Source organism: Camarhynchus parvulus, chromosome 11 (genome assembly GCF_901933205.1).
Source record: "Camarhynchus parvulus chromosome 11, STF_HiC, whole genome shotgun sequence".
Taxonomy (NCBI): Eukaryota; Metazoa; Chordata; class Aves; order Passeriformes; family Thraupidae; genus Camarhynchus; species Camarhynchus parvulus.
The window spans coordinates 14,538,261-14,553,797 of record NC_044581.1 but is presented as its reverse complement, the minus strand read 5'-3'; the positions used below and the strand labels follow the sequence as shown (position 1 = coordinate 14,553,797).

General features: G+C 42.8%; 1 protein-coding gene across 8 annotated transcripts in view; it reads right to left on the bottom strand.

The window, feature by feature from the left end:
- The window catches only part of ZNF536 (zinc finger protein 536), a 344,004-nt gene extending 329,137 nt beyond the window's left edge, over window positions 1-14,867 (bottom strand). For 2 of the 8 annotated variants that reach the window (XM_030955954.1, XM_030955961.1), the window contains exon 1: window positions 14,732-14,867. The gene's annotated coding sequence lies outside the window, so the exon portion shown is untranslated. Of the gene's footprint in view, window positions 1-5,824; window positions 6,931-9,914; window positions 10,429-13,125; window positions 13,153-13,259; window positions 13,339-14,013; window positions 14,574-14,731 lie in introns of those variants that run through there. The other 6 variants (XM_030955955.1, XM_030955962.1, XM_030955958.1 and 3 more) reach the window with 5 other exon arrangements.
- Window positions 14,868-15,537: the final 670 nt, after the last annotated feature.

Here is a 15,537-nt window from a genome sequence, read left to right as displayed (position 1 = left end):
CCAACTCATAACCTAACTGAATTGTGCCCAGGATTTTTCACTACTTTGACTTTCTCTAACTGCAGAAGACCCAATTGAGCACAGAAATCCTTTAGCACCTGACACCCAGCATTAGCCAAACAACTAAAACACGTTGCAATACCACTGCTTCCACACTAAGTCAGGATCAAATGCTATTCCAGAAATGCTCAGTATGAGATCAGCTGAAGCAGTGCAGGAGGATTCACAGCACTGTACCAGAAAGGTTTGGCACTGAACAGCTTTAACTGACAGACCTTACATGTATGTGAACATCTTGTTTATAAAATCTAAAAGAGAGATCATGAAACAAATTGTATCCACAAATTATTCACAGCTGAAGGTACATACAATCCTCCCCACAAACTAAAGAATTCCTATAGGCTACAGAAAATTTTGTTAACATACAGCCTTCCTGAGAAAAATAAAGCATGTAAACCGTGACCATTCTAAAGTATTCTTACTGTTGTCATATCACTTTCTTAAAGACAAGTGTATTTATACCTTTTATAGGTGTCTTCATATCTTACAGTTGTGAGACAGGCATGCAAGCATCTTATAAAATATTAAATTACTATTCAGTAATTATTATTTACATTCTCCTTGAACACTTTGCAAACTCCACATACACCTGCTCACAGAAGGATGGGGCACCTGTGCTAAGGCAAGAAGTGTTTCAGCATGGACTTTATTCAGAGTGCAGCAAGCCCTAATAGAATAATAGGTAACTGGGTTACCTAACTGAAGAGTTTAAGTGTTGGCAATATTGTTGATAATAAACTAATAAGTCAGAAGAGCCTTCTTGACTTAGATGTCCAGCAATCATTGGACAAAATAAGGGCTTAAGATTGTTTAGAATTAATGTTGTTCACATTTGAATACAAATTATCTTAGTAGGCTTTTGCATATTGATTGTACATTGCTGTTAAACTCTCTGATTTCTATAGGAATAAATGATCCTTATTCAACACATAAAAGCTGCCCTAGTACTAAATACTGATCTTAAGGAAGGGCAAATCCTAAATGGAAGTAACTGGACAGGACTAAATTCTACACCCAGCAGGTGCACATGGGAAGCACCTTGGACGCAGAACAAGTTACAAATGGCTTCCAAGCCTGGCAGAACTTTCAGTTTAAGGAGAACTTCCATTGTTACAAATGCTTTCTGGATAATTCTGTGAAAAAAACCACACACACATCTGAACAGAGCACAGAAAGTGTTCAAGACACTTCCCTGCCCCTCCTTTTTTTGTTCAACCAATTTCCAATCAGAAGAAATTGCCCAAAGGAGGAAAAGCCTTCAAATCCAGCATGAAAAGACATGTGCAACACTTCTCCCTCTACCTGCCAGCCCTGCTTCTCCTGTCATGCTTCCCTTGCACTGTGGCTGCCCCAGAGACCCTGCTCCAAGAGCTCCTGCCCTGCCAGCTGCACACAGAGCTGGGAGCATGCTGGAAGCCAGAGCTCCTGCTTCACTTAGCTCTGCCTTGCTTATTGTGCTCAGCTCCACCACCAGCCTCAGGGAGAAAGGGGCAGAGATTATTGGCATCTTAAAGGGAGAAAAAAGTGATGGGGTCTTCAAGGGTATTTTCATTATTAATTCAGAAATGATGGAATTGTGCCATGCTATTTTTTAAATGACAAAACATTTGCTCCACAATATAATTAAAACCAAGAAAAGAATGCACAATTAGCAAAAGATATATGATGTGTCATAACAATAAGCAACAATAAAAATTTTCTGAAGACCTATTTGTAAATCTATATTAATAAAGGAGAAACATAAAAAGAGAAGGTTTTTGCAATCTAACAGGTAGCATTTTGTTTGACTTAAATTCATAAATCACATCTTCAAAAACCCAATCTCCCAACAGAAACCTCATAAAAGCAAAACACACCCATAAAAATAGTCCTCATATGGTTAAAAACATCAACATAGTCTGAAAAGAGATGTTTTCTTCTAAAAAAGGTACATGAATAAGTGTCATGCAGTTGAAGAACATGGACTAGCCAGACTATTTTTACAGAGGCATCAAATCTGCTTTTAGATGTTTATACCAGCTACAGAGCAGGAGAATGAAAGTTGTGTTACATTACAGATTATACACGTGTAAACCATTTTCAAATCCAGCTGGTATTATTTGTAAATTGTAAATTTCAATACCTTTCCCAAAATCACAGAAAAAGTCTGCCTGATAATTTGTTTCTTTCCACAACAGTAATCTCATCAAATGCAAGTTCTGGCTAACTAGATGGTGGATGTGAGTTCACTGCAGAAGTTGTATCCAGTAAGCAAAAGGTTAATAGTCTGAAGTCAATGATTTAGTATCATGACATGGGTAGTAGCCAATCAACAGTTGGTGTTTGAAAGGGGCTGTGATATATTATATTTATAGAGCAGGGGGGGTTGTGGTGATTTTTTTCTTGCTTGAGTCACAATGATTTCACTTAAAAGAGAGAAAACTAAATTTGACTCAGCCAGCTCACACCTGAAAACAAGATACTGAATCAGTGACAATAACAGACTTGATCATTACAACATTCATTAAGGCCTTCAATTAGTGAACTCAGTGGTGAATGTTGATCATAAAAATGCTGGAAGAGTTTTTATCTGCAAGCTTGGGCCCTATGAAATTCCTGTTTCTCTAAGAGAAAGGCTTTCGCTTTCCAAAGGGTACCCAAGGGGCCCCATTCGTCACTCCTGTGGTAGGTTCATGGTGGCTGCTGGGGGACCCTGGATGAAGATACAAAAGCAGTGTAAGAAACAGCTCAGGGTGTAATTCCTCTCTGTTTTCAGTGGCAGCAGCCCCTGGAGAGGTGCAGTGCCTCCCCAGACTGCCCCAGTCCACAAATTCATAAAGCAGTCATCAATAGCCACAAACTCAGGCCATGCCTAGAAGAGCCTTTTGCCACTTAAACTGTAAAGCAAAATAAATTAAAATCCAAACTAACTCAACACTCATGACAAGCACCTTTTTTAAAAAGAATTTAAGAGTTTTGATGCAAAGGGTAACTGTCAGCCAATATTTTACTCCTAAGATTTTATTACAGTTAACCTTCCAAAGATCTGACTCCATATATTCTCCATATGTGAGATTTCTATAGGTGCCAGCTGCAATAAAGGTATTTAAGGGTTGCAGATATATCCCCAGATTCACCTCAGCTGTAGCAATCTCACAGCATTAACCGATCAGAAATCAACTCAGAGCAGTTCTAAATGATGAAGACTGCTTAAACCAACTTACAACAGGTATTTACACACAGGTGGAAGGTATGACCCCAAACTCTTGAGAGTCAGCTGCAAGGTGCTCATGATTTCCAAGGACTTTGAAGCAGCTGCAAAGGAATAAGCTAGAATGTTTTGTACTTTGTGACAGAGGATAGTAGCAGTATCTTGTCTGTACCTTGCAAGTATACATAAAAATAGAGTAAAATCTTAAAATCAAATTAGAGCCACACCATTGATGTAGTTTAGGTCTTGTAAAAATCCAAATCGCACAAAAATTGAAGACCAATAAAAATGTTTCCATGGTTCTTTTTTTAATCCCATTGAAAACAATTTTTCGTTGTAAACATTTTTGCTAGCCAAGCACTGCAGCATTGTGCAACTGCATGACAGCCAAAGAGAAACTGATGAAAAGCTGACTAGATTGATTTCATTTTTCCAACCGAAGTGAAATACGTAAAAGGAAATAACAAAATGGTGAAGTTATTTTTACATATAAAAAATGTCCACATTTAATAAACCCACATGGAAACTGCACAGCCAATGGTAATGCTTTTAAAATAGATCTACAGATCCCTTCAGTTCTGCATGGGAACAAAGGCAGGAGTGGGTTTCTGCAGCACCTTTCCCCTTCCTCGGGGAGCACAGAAACTCCCTCTCTGCTGAAGCCAGACCTGAGCCATCCCCTCTCCCCCCGTGACCTCCCAGCTTCTGTGTAGAAGTGTGGCAGGGGGTTACTACTGGAACTCAGAGCTATATTTATTCCCTTGGCTCCCATCCATCACTGTTGCAGAGCAGCCAGGAGGGGAACCAACCAATACAGCATGGATCCTGCCAGAGTTGTGCTGCCAGACAAGTTAAGAATGAAAGACAGAGCAAACAGAAGCTATCAAAATGAGTATTTCTATCTCTAAGAAAAGAAGGATTTCCTCCCTTTGTGGATTCCCCTTCTAGAGATTAAGACATTTCTTCTCAGCTTTTTAAGAGATCCTGACAGAGAAATCTGCCAGTTTCACAGATCTTCTCCACCTCAGAGGAGGCTCTTCCTGAGAGAAGGAACAAGTGCAGTATCCCTTGCATCTCTCAGGCATTTGTTGGCATTTACACAGCATTTCTTTCCTCCTCCCAGCACTCCCAGAGAGCCATCCACAGCAAGCTCTGTGCTGCACAAGGTCCAAGGCAGTACCAGGAGAAAGGGTTAATGTTTCACCCATCACTCCTCCTAGAGCTACTCCCTCAGTGCTCAGGGGCATGTAAGAATATTGAGTGCAAACACACAATCCACCCAACAAAAATAATGGCAACAAAACTCCATTTCAGGATGAAAATTTTTGGATTATAAAGATGCACTCCATCCCCAACTACTTTTATAATAGCCGAATTGTGAACTATACAAGCAAGAATTTTTCAGTATCACAAATTCTTTGAAGATTTTAGAATTTCCTTTTGCTCTCCTCTGGGACTAACCTGACACCTTTTGCAATTTTTCAAAAGGAAAAGCCAGCAAGACAACAGTAAGAATATGAGACTGCTCTCACCGTGTCATCCTCAGGAGTGCAGGCTGCAGGACTCTGCAACAGGAACCAGTTGGGTTCAGTCTCTCACATCACACTGAAGTGCCCAAGCCAAGAGTCAGCTCTCTTCTGACCCACTGAATAATTAAATGATTATTCAAATTGGAATAGCCTGAAGCAGGAACTTAAAAAGAAGAGCCAAAGTGTGTTTTTAAAGCACTCACCTGGGATGAGTGAGAAACTTGATTTGAAAAAGCTGACTTAAATCAGATAGAGAGGAACGATCTGAATCCAGCTCTCCAGTGACCCAGGTGCATTCCATAATCACCAGTTCATAATGAAGTGCAGAGATGCAACTCTTTCATTTTGAGCAGAAATTCAATTGTGGACCTGAGAAATCCTTCAAAGATGCAGCATGTTGATGCAAACTAATGAACTGGTATTTTTCAACTGCAATAAGAAAATGGCAGCTAGTTCTGGCCAGAAACTGTACTCCTATATTTGGAAAGCCCCTAGCATGCCAAAGATACTACCAACCAAACAAAAGACTGAAATTCTAATCCAGAAGTTGTTTTGGGTTTCCTATTGCTCATTTATCTCATAGCATATCCATTTATGCAGGCACAGGCATATAGCTTTGTGTGTTCAAGCAAAAAAAAAAAAAAGAAAATATGCTTGAACATGTGATCTTTAAAAGTAAAGAATATTTCAAAATAGCTGAGTTATTTTAAGAGGCATTTTATGGTAAAATCCAAAGGAGGGAGTAGTTAGAGCAGTGGAGGTTGCTCAGTCTGTATTAGGGTACTAATAAGGATACTGGGTTAACTTCTACTAGTTATTTTGTTAGCCCTAGGAGGGATGATACTCCTATGGCAAAATCTCAAGAGAAGAAGAGCAGTTACTGTAGAAAGGTAATAGATAGTCATTTTATTGCACAATTCAGTTTTGGGTTACCTATAATCTTTGCATTTTTTTAACTCAAAAAGTTGGATTCATTTTTGTACATGAGATGATGAAAGGAGAAAATGTTTGATCAGGAAACAGTGGAGTTGCACATTGTACTTACAGTGAAATTAAGAATCACGTGCATTTCACCAGGTAAGGAAAGGAAGTTTTATCCACTGACTCAGTCATCCCAGACTGAAATAACAAAAGCAGAATTGGATCCTAGAAATCACATCAAAATCAATAAAAATTTTGCTAAACTTTATGCACTTTTCTGTGAGAAGAGAGATTCATAATTTTCCTGAAAATGCAGGATATATTCCAACAAAATTAAGGCAAAAGTTACTTAAAGCAGCAATTTCAAAACTAGTGCTGCTTTCCAGCATTGAGTCAACCCTCAGCATTCAATAACCTCAGAAGTCCTGGTATAGACTGGAACTCATAACAGTGTTCATGCAAACCTTGGAGAAATAAAAGTATTTTTAAAATCAATAAATAAATAAATAAATAAAAACAAGTAGATGTGAGGTTTTTTTCAAAATATGATATGATATCATATTTTGGTATGATTGAACTAGGGCACACACCTATCAAAAATCCTTGGCCACTAGACTAGAAAGCAGTTTCTACTTCTCCTGTCAATTACGAACTTATTCCAGAGAAGAAAAGGTTTCTCCCTGATTCACTTGTTCAACACTTCACTGTCATGTCATTCCCTTGAGCAAAACTGTTCCTAAAACTAAAATGCTGCACCATCACATGTTTTAGGATTTCAGTGGACCCGTGAAGAAACAAGATCTCGGGAACAAGTGTTAGTAAACACACATGAGAATTAAATGTAGCTCATCCATACAGAGCTATCGAAAGAAATGTTAGGAGATGAACATCCAGCCCACCGTGCTAGCATTTGTTAATAGAAACCTGACTTTACACCTCTTTGCTTTCTTCACCCAAACTCTCACATGCTCTTTCTCAAGAAACAAACCTAGGTTTCCCTTGAACTCATTTATCCTTCCCTTGCTGATAATTCACGCCATATGTTCTTAGCATGGAGTTATTCTACCCGCATTTCCTATTTACCCATGTTTCTCTAAATTTTTGATTAAAGAAACCCATCTACATCTGTATCTACCATTGGTATTCCAATGAGGAGATTGATGGTAATAATTCTTGCAAAATCTATGAAGGCCAGCTGATGAGAGTGAAATAAAACAACATTAATACTGCATGCCATCATTTAGAAAAAGAAATTTAATGCCAGGCTGGCAACCTAACAACAAGACATGGGTTACCAGGGCTAATTCCCAGATCAGCAGGAGCCAGGACTATGAAGGAAGCACAACACATAGCCCTGTTGTGACTGAGTAGACCGTGGTACTTGATAGCAACCCCTTTGTAGCATTGATGAGCTCAACAGGGTCTCCATCCTCCTAACAAAGAGCCACAGTGACTGTGGCAGAATATCCCAAAAGCATAAAAAAGTAGAAGTTTCTAACAGCACTTACTGAAAAAAAAAAAGGCAATGTAAAGAAACTATATCGAAATTCACATAAAGGCTGAAACAAGCTTATCATAACAGAAAGAATCAGCACAGCCCCCTGACCCTCCTAGGGATGATGAGCAGGAACACTGCCCAGGACATCCCAGGCTGTCCCAAGGCAGAGTGCTGGCCACAGGTGGTCCTGTAGAGGCCCCTGCCACCAACCTCCCCTGCACCCCTCTTGGGAGCGAAACTCAGCTCATACTCTCCTTTTTCTTTCCCTTTCTGACTTCTCCTCTTCAAAAACCGACACAGGGCCAAATTTTCCCAAGCAGCCTTTCCCTGGCACTGTGGTACCCACCTGGGATAACCCCTGCCTAATCTTCACCAGCTCCCACCCTCCTGGCAAGCGCTCCCTCCCTCTGGAGCCCGAGATTCCTACAGCTGGACAGTTCAACACTAATGCAAGCAAAAGGAGCTGCTGGTTCAAAGCAGCTCTGTTGCTTGCCCCATGCCATGGGAATGAAGCCATCATCATTATTTTCAGGCACTGCTACCTGCAGATCTGTGTGCTAATGTCCTACCAGGATCGGCAGCGCTGCTTTTTTCATAACATGGCAAACACCCATAAGGAATTACCTAATTCTGCTTTTGGTTATGTGAGTCTCAAATGCTGCAATGCACAATGGAGGAAAGATCAGATATTGAGGCTCCTGTGGCTATTTTAGTTCTGTTTTCCTCATCTGTGTTTAAAAGACAGTCAGATTATAACAAAATTGTTTGTCTTTAATATAGTTCAACTTGACCCGATGAACCCATCTCTTTGGAAAACAATCTCACATGGAGTATTTAGATTAAGAACTGTAAAAAACAGTGACTTCAAAATACTTTCAAGGACCCATCTTACAATTTTTAAAAAACACAGACAACTAGGCTAATTATAATTACTCCTCTATAATTCTTTTGCCTTTTTGATGCATCTGGTTAGCTAGTAAGATGCACCTGAAAATTAGAGCAAATTTAAATTTAAGGGAAAGGTGCCAAATTCAGAATACTGGGAGAATCCTACCTCTGGGAGCATATTTAGTGACAGTTTTGGTGCATTTGGGCAGAGGCAACCCAAATCCTCCTTCACTACCCTATTCCCCTGCCTCTTTCTTGATCTGGATCTCTGCTGCCCCTGAGAAGATGCTTCAAGTCTCTCCCTCAGTGCTTGGCTTTGCTGCTGAACCTGCCAATATGAGTGAAAATGTCACAGCAGTTACGGTGATCCACTCAGGTTTGGGCAGAGGCTCCCCGGTTATTTCCCGTTCCACATCTATCGGATCACTGCAATTCTCTCTTGTCTCCAGCCAAGGGCAGATCCTGATCACTGCCTTGGTCCCACAAAGTTCATGCTCCAGATTCGGCCACACAACTGGAAGTCAAAACCACGCAGCTGTACAATAACCCTGAGATCAGCCAGTTAAGCATCTAGAATTATTTTACTTTTACATATTTGCTTTCAGTAGCTCATCCTTTTTTTTTCCTCTTCCACAAATATCTGTGCCTGGAGTTTCTTTACTAGAGAAATTCAGATTTCCATCTACAGTTGCCAGAAATAAGTTTATTCATGTTTCTATAAAAGAAAAGAGTATGTATTCTATTTTTTCATCTTTGTTGTCTTTCCCTGAATCCAAATTGCTTGCAACTCAGGGAAATGCAAGGTATGAAAGGGAGGACAGAAAAATAGTTTTTCAAGATCATACTGTTTTCAGCATTGTGAAGAGCTGATATACATCTCTTCAGGTATCTGAGAGAAATTCAGAGATTAAAATTTAGATTTGCTTACAATCTTATTAAAGTACACTAAATCAGAAGATTAAAATTATTTATTTGTCCACACACTCAAACTATAAAAATAAATCTATCTATGGCTTTAGTTCCTATTTTCATAAAATTCATATAAATCATGTCTTTTTTTTTTTTCAGTCAAGGCACTCTAAAAACACCTGTGCAATTCAAAGTCAACTTTAAGCAAAAATCAACATTTTGAAAAATTACTTCTTACTGATTTCCCTACACTTGAGGAAACTTGTGCTTCCCAGGGAATAAGCGCAGCCCATTTTAATGGACTAGTGGATTTTCTACATCTGTTCTAATGCAAATCTCTTTGGTCACCTAAGGCTCCATGGTGGGTAAACAACCTAATGTGTCAGCTTTCTGTACTGAAGATCACAATTTCTGATCTCAGCACTGTCTTCATTGCTGCAAGCAAAACAGTGGTACTGATGTTGCAACTTACAGGCTACTCTCTTCTGATAATGAATGGGTTGGGTTATTGGCCTCTGGCATGGACAAAAATATGACAATCAGCCTCTTCATTATATAAAAGTCTACAGTGAAGACAGTGCCAGACAACTTGCTGAGTATTAGAGCTTAAATATGTTCAGAAGTCAAAAAGCCCGTAGAACGATTCTTTTTCCTTCTTTTCCATTAATAAAGACATAGTCAATTTATCAAAAGAGTTTTAATACAGTGTTTCCATCACAGCAACTTGTATCTTCAGGAAATCATTTGCAAAACACAGCCTTAGCCTGCAAATACTTCATGTTCATTCCCTGCAAAAGTAACAGAGAGGCTGACCTTTCTTACATCTGCAGTTGTTAATTGTCATCATCCTAACAGCACATGAAAACAAAGTTTAAGTCACTGGCACTGTAAAAACCCCATCATATTAAATCTCATTTACCTGCAGGGATAGAAATTCAGAGTCAGGAGCAAAATCTGAAGGCAGAGCAGACATGAGAAAGTGCACCCAGTCGCAGGGTTTAGCAACTGTACCGAGACTCTCTTCTAGTGCACGTTCTGAAACAGCAATCGAATCTCTCAGCACTTGGTACCAAACTGGAAACATTTTTCTTCTACAACATTCTGAAAACTTTAAACAACTCATTTATGATCCTTTTCTTATGAAGATTAACAGCACATCCACTAGAAGATTAATTGAAAATAAAATTTAAAAAAAAGGATAACAGAAAGGGTAAACCAGACTAGACTAGGACAAACAACTCAAGCTATTTACAAATATTTTTATAATGACTAGAAATCATAGAGCCCTCTTTAACTGTCTAACTTAAAAAACAGTAACAAAAAAAATAAAAACCAAACAAACCAAAAAAATGCATCATCTGTTGACTGAACACAGGGCCTGATTTTCAAAGCTGCTGAGCACCCACAACTCCATCTGAAGTCAGTGGAAGTGATGAATGCTCAGCAGCTCTGCAAATCAGGCCCAAACTGTCCAGGGGTCTGCTAGCAGCCTAACAGAGGTGGTGGTTAGAGTAGGGGGTTTGTTGCAGAATTGAAGAGGTTCAAAGTAATCTGTCAAAGAAGTGCTGCTACATTCATGAGTCGTAAAGCTAGCTGGCTCCCAGCTATGAGAAAAAAAGTTAATTCATAGGGCTCGTAGGGCTTGCATTTGTCAAGGAGCAGGACGTCAATGCTATCATTATCAGGCAAATCAGCCAGGCGTTTAATGGTAGAATCAGGAGACATTTGCTCTCCACTATCAGAATGACATCATAACTAAAGCAGCCTTGGGCGAGGGGGGAGAGCCGGGGCAGGGCTGGGGCTGCACGCAGACTTTGCACTTCTGCCCGCTCGCCCCACCGATGGCTGCTCCCCTTCCCCTTCCCCAGCCGGCAACTTCCAGCTCCAGCTGCCTTCCCTCCACAACTTTCCCTCGCAGCATCCGAAACACCAGCATCTGATTTCACAAAACACTTCTAAACCTGCCCGATCCAAAACTGCAACATTGCAAGCCAGCCACTCGCTTAGGAGGGGATGGGGTTTACACAGAAGCTACAAATTCACTCTAAAAATTGCTGGTATTTTTAATTACTTCAGTCATCTTCATCCTCCATCAAATGGGGGTACATACACATTAAAAAGCTAGTTGCCTCTCTGATTTAAGAAGTAACAGCTTAGGTAACTTAGTCGATTTTTAAGCATACACAAACACATACACAAACAATCTTTGAATATTCTGACATATTTAGTGATGATCTATTCGATGACCAGAAATATAACTGCAATACACATTTCCCTTCCACAGTAGCCATAATTATACAAGTCAAACGGCACAAATTACAAACTGTTCGTCTGTTTCCTTTAAAAACATCACTACAGGTACACAGGCATGGTACAAAAGCCTCACCTTGTATAACAACTGTGAGGGAAAAAGTTATGAAAGCAGACAGAAAACCTAAAATCCCTGAGGCTACAAAAAAATCTCGCTATTGAGAAACAACCCAAGAGACCACATAGGGAATGTACAGCTTTCAGAAGCACTTCTCATCTTATTTGCACTTAACCTATTGATGTACTTATGCAGGTCACTTACTTTTCGGATATGTTTGAACCCTTTATAACCATGCAGATCGCCGCGGTTTTCACTCGGGCTTTTGTTTTTTTAGTTTTGTTTGGGTTTTTGCAAACAAGTTTCATTTAAAAAAGATCCAATTATGCAAATCTGCTCCCGGATAGGTAGTGAATATTCAATATGATGGTGATACTGTAATAGTTCAATGCAACGCACTGTACTGGACAGATTTATGAGGCAACGTCACTACTACGCTCTGGTCCTCGCTGAAGCATCTTGAAGTTAATTAAAGCTGCAATGTCCACTTTTCCAGCCACCCTCCTCATTCAGGTTTACTATTTCAACATCAAACCACCGAGGGGGCCTCCCCCCTCTCTCCGTACATTTAAGCAGCCTTCCACAGTCAATGAACAATGAACAAAGATTTGAGCGATGGGGGGGGGGGGAGAGGAAAAAAAATCTCCAAAAAATCAAATCCGGTTTAAACAAGTAAAAATATAGTTTCTAATATTAAACTAGAAAAGAAAACATTCTTCTCCAAGCGAACGTGCAGAGGCGCTTAGCCAACCCCTTCAGAAAGGGTCTAAAAGCAGCCAGTCCTTTTTATTTCGAGCAGTGAATGAGCCCAAACAAGGCTTCTAAACTTAATTATGACACTTAAAATAGTCTTTTTCCACAGAAGCGGGCGGCTCGCCGCCGCTATCTGTATCAGCCGGGCACATCAGCTCAGCAAACACGGCCCCTGTTGGATTTATTTTAAACTGCACGGGGGGCGGGGGGCGGCGAGGGAATGCACAGCCCCGCAGAACGCTCCCGCCGCGGGCGGCCGGGCAGCCGCGCCCCGCACCGCCCCTGCCCCGCTCCCGCACCGCGCCCCGCACCCGCTCCCGCACCGCTTCTCCCCGGCCCGGCGGCGGCGGCTCGAGCGCGAACGGAGCGATCTGACAAATCACGTCCCCGCCTCGACACTGTATCAGCCGCGGCCACATCCGCCGCACGCACCCCGAAACAATGCCCGCCGCGCAGGCAGGCGGCGGCCGGAGCCCTCCCCGCCGCGCCCGCCCCGGGCGCCGGCACCCGCGGCCGCACCGCGCCCCGGCCCCGCCGGGCCACGCCGGCAACTAACTTTGCGGATGGAGCCCGTGCGAGCCGCCCCGCGGGAGCCGCGGACCCTCCGATAAACAGCATAAATCTTCGCGACCTTTTATTTCGCGTTGAAGTTCACAGGCGGCAGCGCTCCCCCAGCCCTCTCTCTCTCACACGCACACATACACACATATATATTAATTATTTGCAAAACTGCAACAGATGGGCACATTAAAATCTGGATTCTTTCCTACACAGCGTCAAAGAATCTCTCCTTCCTCCCCCCATCCCGCTATAATCCCGCCGCCGGCCCGGTGCTCCCCCCGCACCCTCCCGGCCGCGCAGCCCCGCGCAGCCCCGCGCAGCCGGAGAGCGAGGCCGCTGCCCCGCGCAGCAGCGGCGCCCCCGCGGCCCTTCCGCGCACGGCGCGCCGCCGGGAAGGTGATGCTCCCCCCTCCCCGCCGGGGATTGCCATTTAAGTTTCCTCCTTAACCTGTTACTTTCTCCGGGCGCTGACAAAAGCCCCGGCGGCGGGCTGGCAGGTGCCTCCCCGCTCCCCGCGGCGCCGCCGGGCGCGCTCCGCTCCCCCCGAAAGGGCTGAGACCTGGCCTGACATTTAGTGCCTACTTGAATGTCACAACGCTCCTCGCAGCATTATGCACGGCTCCTATTCATAAGAGGTCGATTAGAGCACAAAATGGCAGGTCTCTTAGGCACTTGAATCTCACAAGTTTGACACATGGTATGCATCAGCTAACTTTGATTAAAAAAAAAAAAAAAAAAAAAAAAAAAAAAGAGGGGGGGAGTTTACAAATTACACCACGATTAGCCGGGATCCTAACGGGGGAGGGAGGGAGGAAAGGGGGGGGCCGCGTTTAAAGTCACTTCGGCAAAGTTTGCTCCGCAGCAACCCTTTAAAACAAAAAGTTTCTGGGCAAGTTAAGGGCAGGGTCGGTGCGGGCTGGGGCCGGCGGCGGGCGGCCCCCGGGCAGCGCCGCGGCCGCCGCCGGCACTCGCCTCCCCTCGCCTCGCCCGCCCGCTCCTTTTTTGTAAAGTAACGGTTTTAAAAGAAACGAGAGAGAAAGAGGAAAAACGTAGGGTTTTCTTCAGGCTAAGTTCTATAGCGCCATTCAATGGCTTCTCCGCTCCTTTCATTATTTTCTGCTTTTCCCCTGACAGCCCTGCTTGCAAACGTCACTGCTATGGATATTTAATTATACTGTATTTTTTTAATCACGGTGGAAAACGCAGGCCCCATTGCCATGATTAAAAAGAAATAAAAAACAAAAACATACTCCGGACTGACTTTGGAGCCTCTTGGATGGCTCACGGGAGCCTCCCGGATCCTCAAAAACCCCCTTTTTACCTTTGTCTTTCTTACCTTAAAATTTAAAGCAAAGCGTAGAAGAAACTCCCGCACGTAAACGGAGCGTTGTAAAAGATTGTGTTCAATGAATAATGAAGCATGTCCACATGATTGACTTGATCATTTTCTTGTGCGGAGGGGGAAAAGTGCGGCGCGGGGCTGCCGCGGCCGCCCGCTCCGGGTAGCCCTCCCAACTGCTTCCAGCACATCCCGAGCAAAGAGCGCTTTATTTTAATCTGTCTCTTTTCAGAATAACCCCCTTCATTGATACTGATCACCCAACATCACAAGACATCCCCATCTCTCAGCGTGGACTCCCCCTATCTGGTAGGTGAAATGCATTGTACCATTAAAAAAGCACTCCATTGTCGTCTTGGCATAATTCACAGCAACTAGATAGGTCTTGCGGCATTTAGCTTTGATGAGCCAAAAGCTGAACCCTTGATATAATAATCTACAAAGAATGGTCTGTGATCGTCCATTTTTTCTCCCTGTCTAGCAACTAAGAAACCATTTAACACGGCGCAGCTTGGTCGTGACCTTGAGCGCGTGTAAACACCCCGAGGAGCCCGCGCCGCTCCGCAGCCCCCGGCCAGCGCCGCTGCCCGCGCCCCGCGCAGCCCCCGCGCCCGCGCAGCCCCCCGCGCCCGCGCCCCGCCGGCCCTGCCCGCGCCCCGCGGACCCCGCCGAGCCCCCGGGGGCAGCGCCGGGCTCCACAAAGCGCCCTTCTTACCTGCTCCCGAAACTATGCAAAGTCTGTCTCTCCTAAAAAAAAAAACTCCCGGGGAAACCTTGGCGGACAGGGGGACCGGAGCATCAGTCACCGCTCCGGCGTTTAAGAGAAGTAATCAGCGATAAAGTGACGTTGATCTGCACTGTAACCTTGTGGCGTATTTAATGTAAATAAGCCAGTTATGTTGCCAATCGCATGCATACAAACACATAAAGGTCCTCAGCGTTGCATTTTGATTCTTTCCATTAGAGCCGACTTTATTTACATACACTATTTAGGGGATCATGATAATTCTAAAACAATACTAGTGCCAAATGATTATGAAAATATGATTTTAATTAATCACGTAGTAGGCAAGGAAATTAGCATACGGTAATTAAACTTAGAGAAAAACGTCATGGAGGTTCTCTGCCTTATGGGTTCGGAATAATCATTAAACGATGGGTTTTCAGGACTTAATTATCAAACAAATAACTTTTTTAAAGCAACTTTACACGGTTTATCCGCAGGGCAACGATTTAGTAAATAATATATAACCAAGCAAACAAGGTGCAAATGTGACTGGTGAAATAGGTTGTGTTTCTACAAAGCAGAAGGGGGGGGGAGAAGCTGAATAATGCAATTATGGATTCTGTGTCCCATAGTTGACAAAAGCATGGTGCCTCAATAGACTCTTTGTTATGGGATTATATAATGATTGTGGTGTAATTATGGGAAAAAAGATTTAGTAATAATAAAAAGTATCAAAATACACCAATGAGCAGCTTGTTTTAAAGAAAAGGCTTGCATGTGACATTAGGGGCATG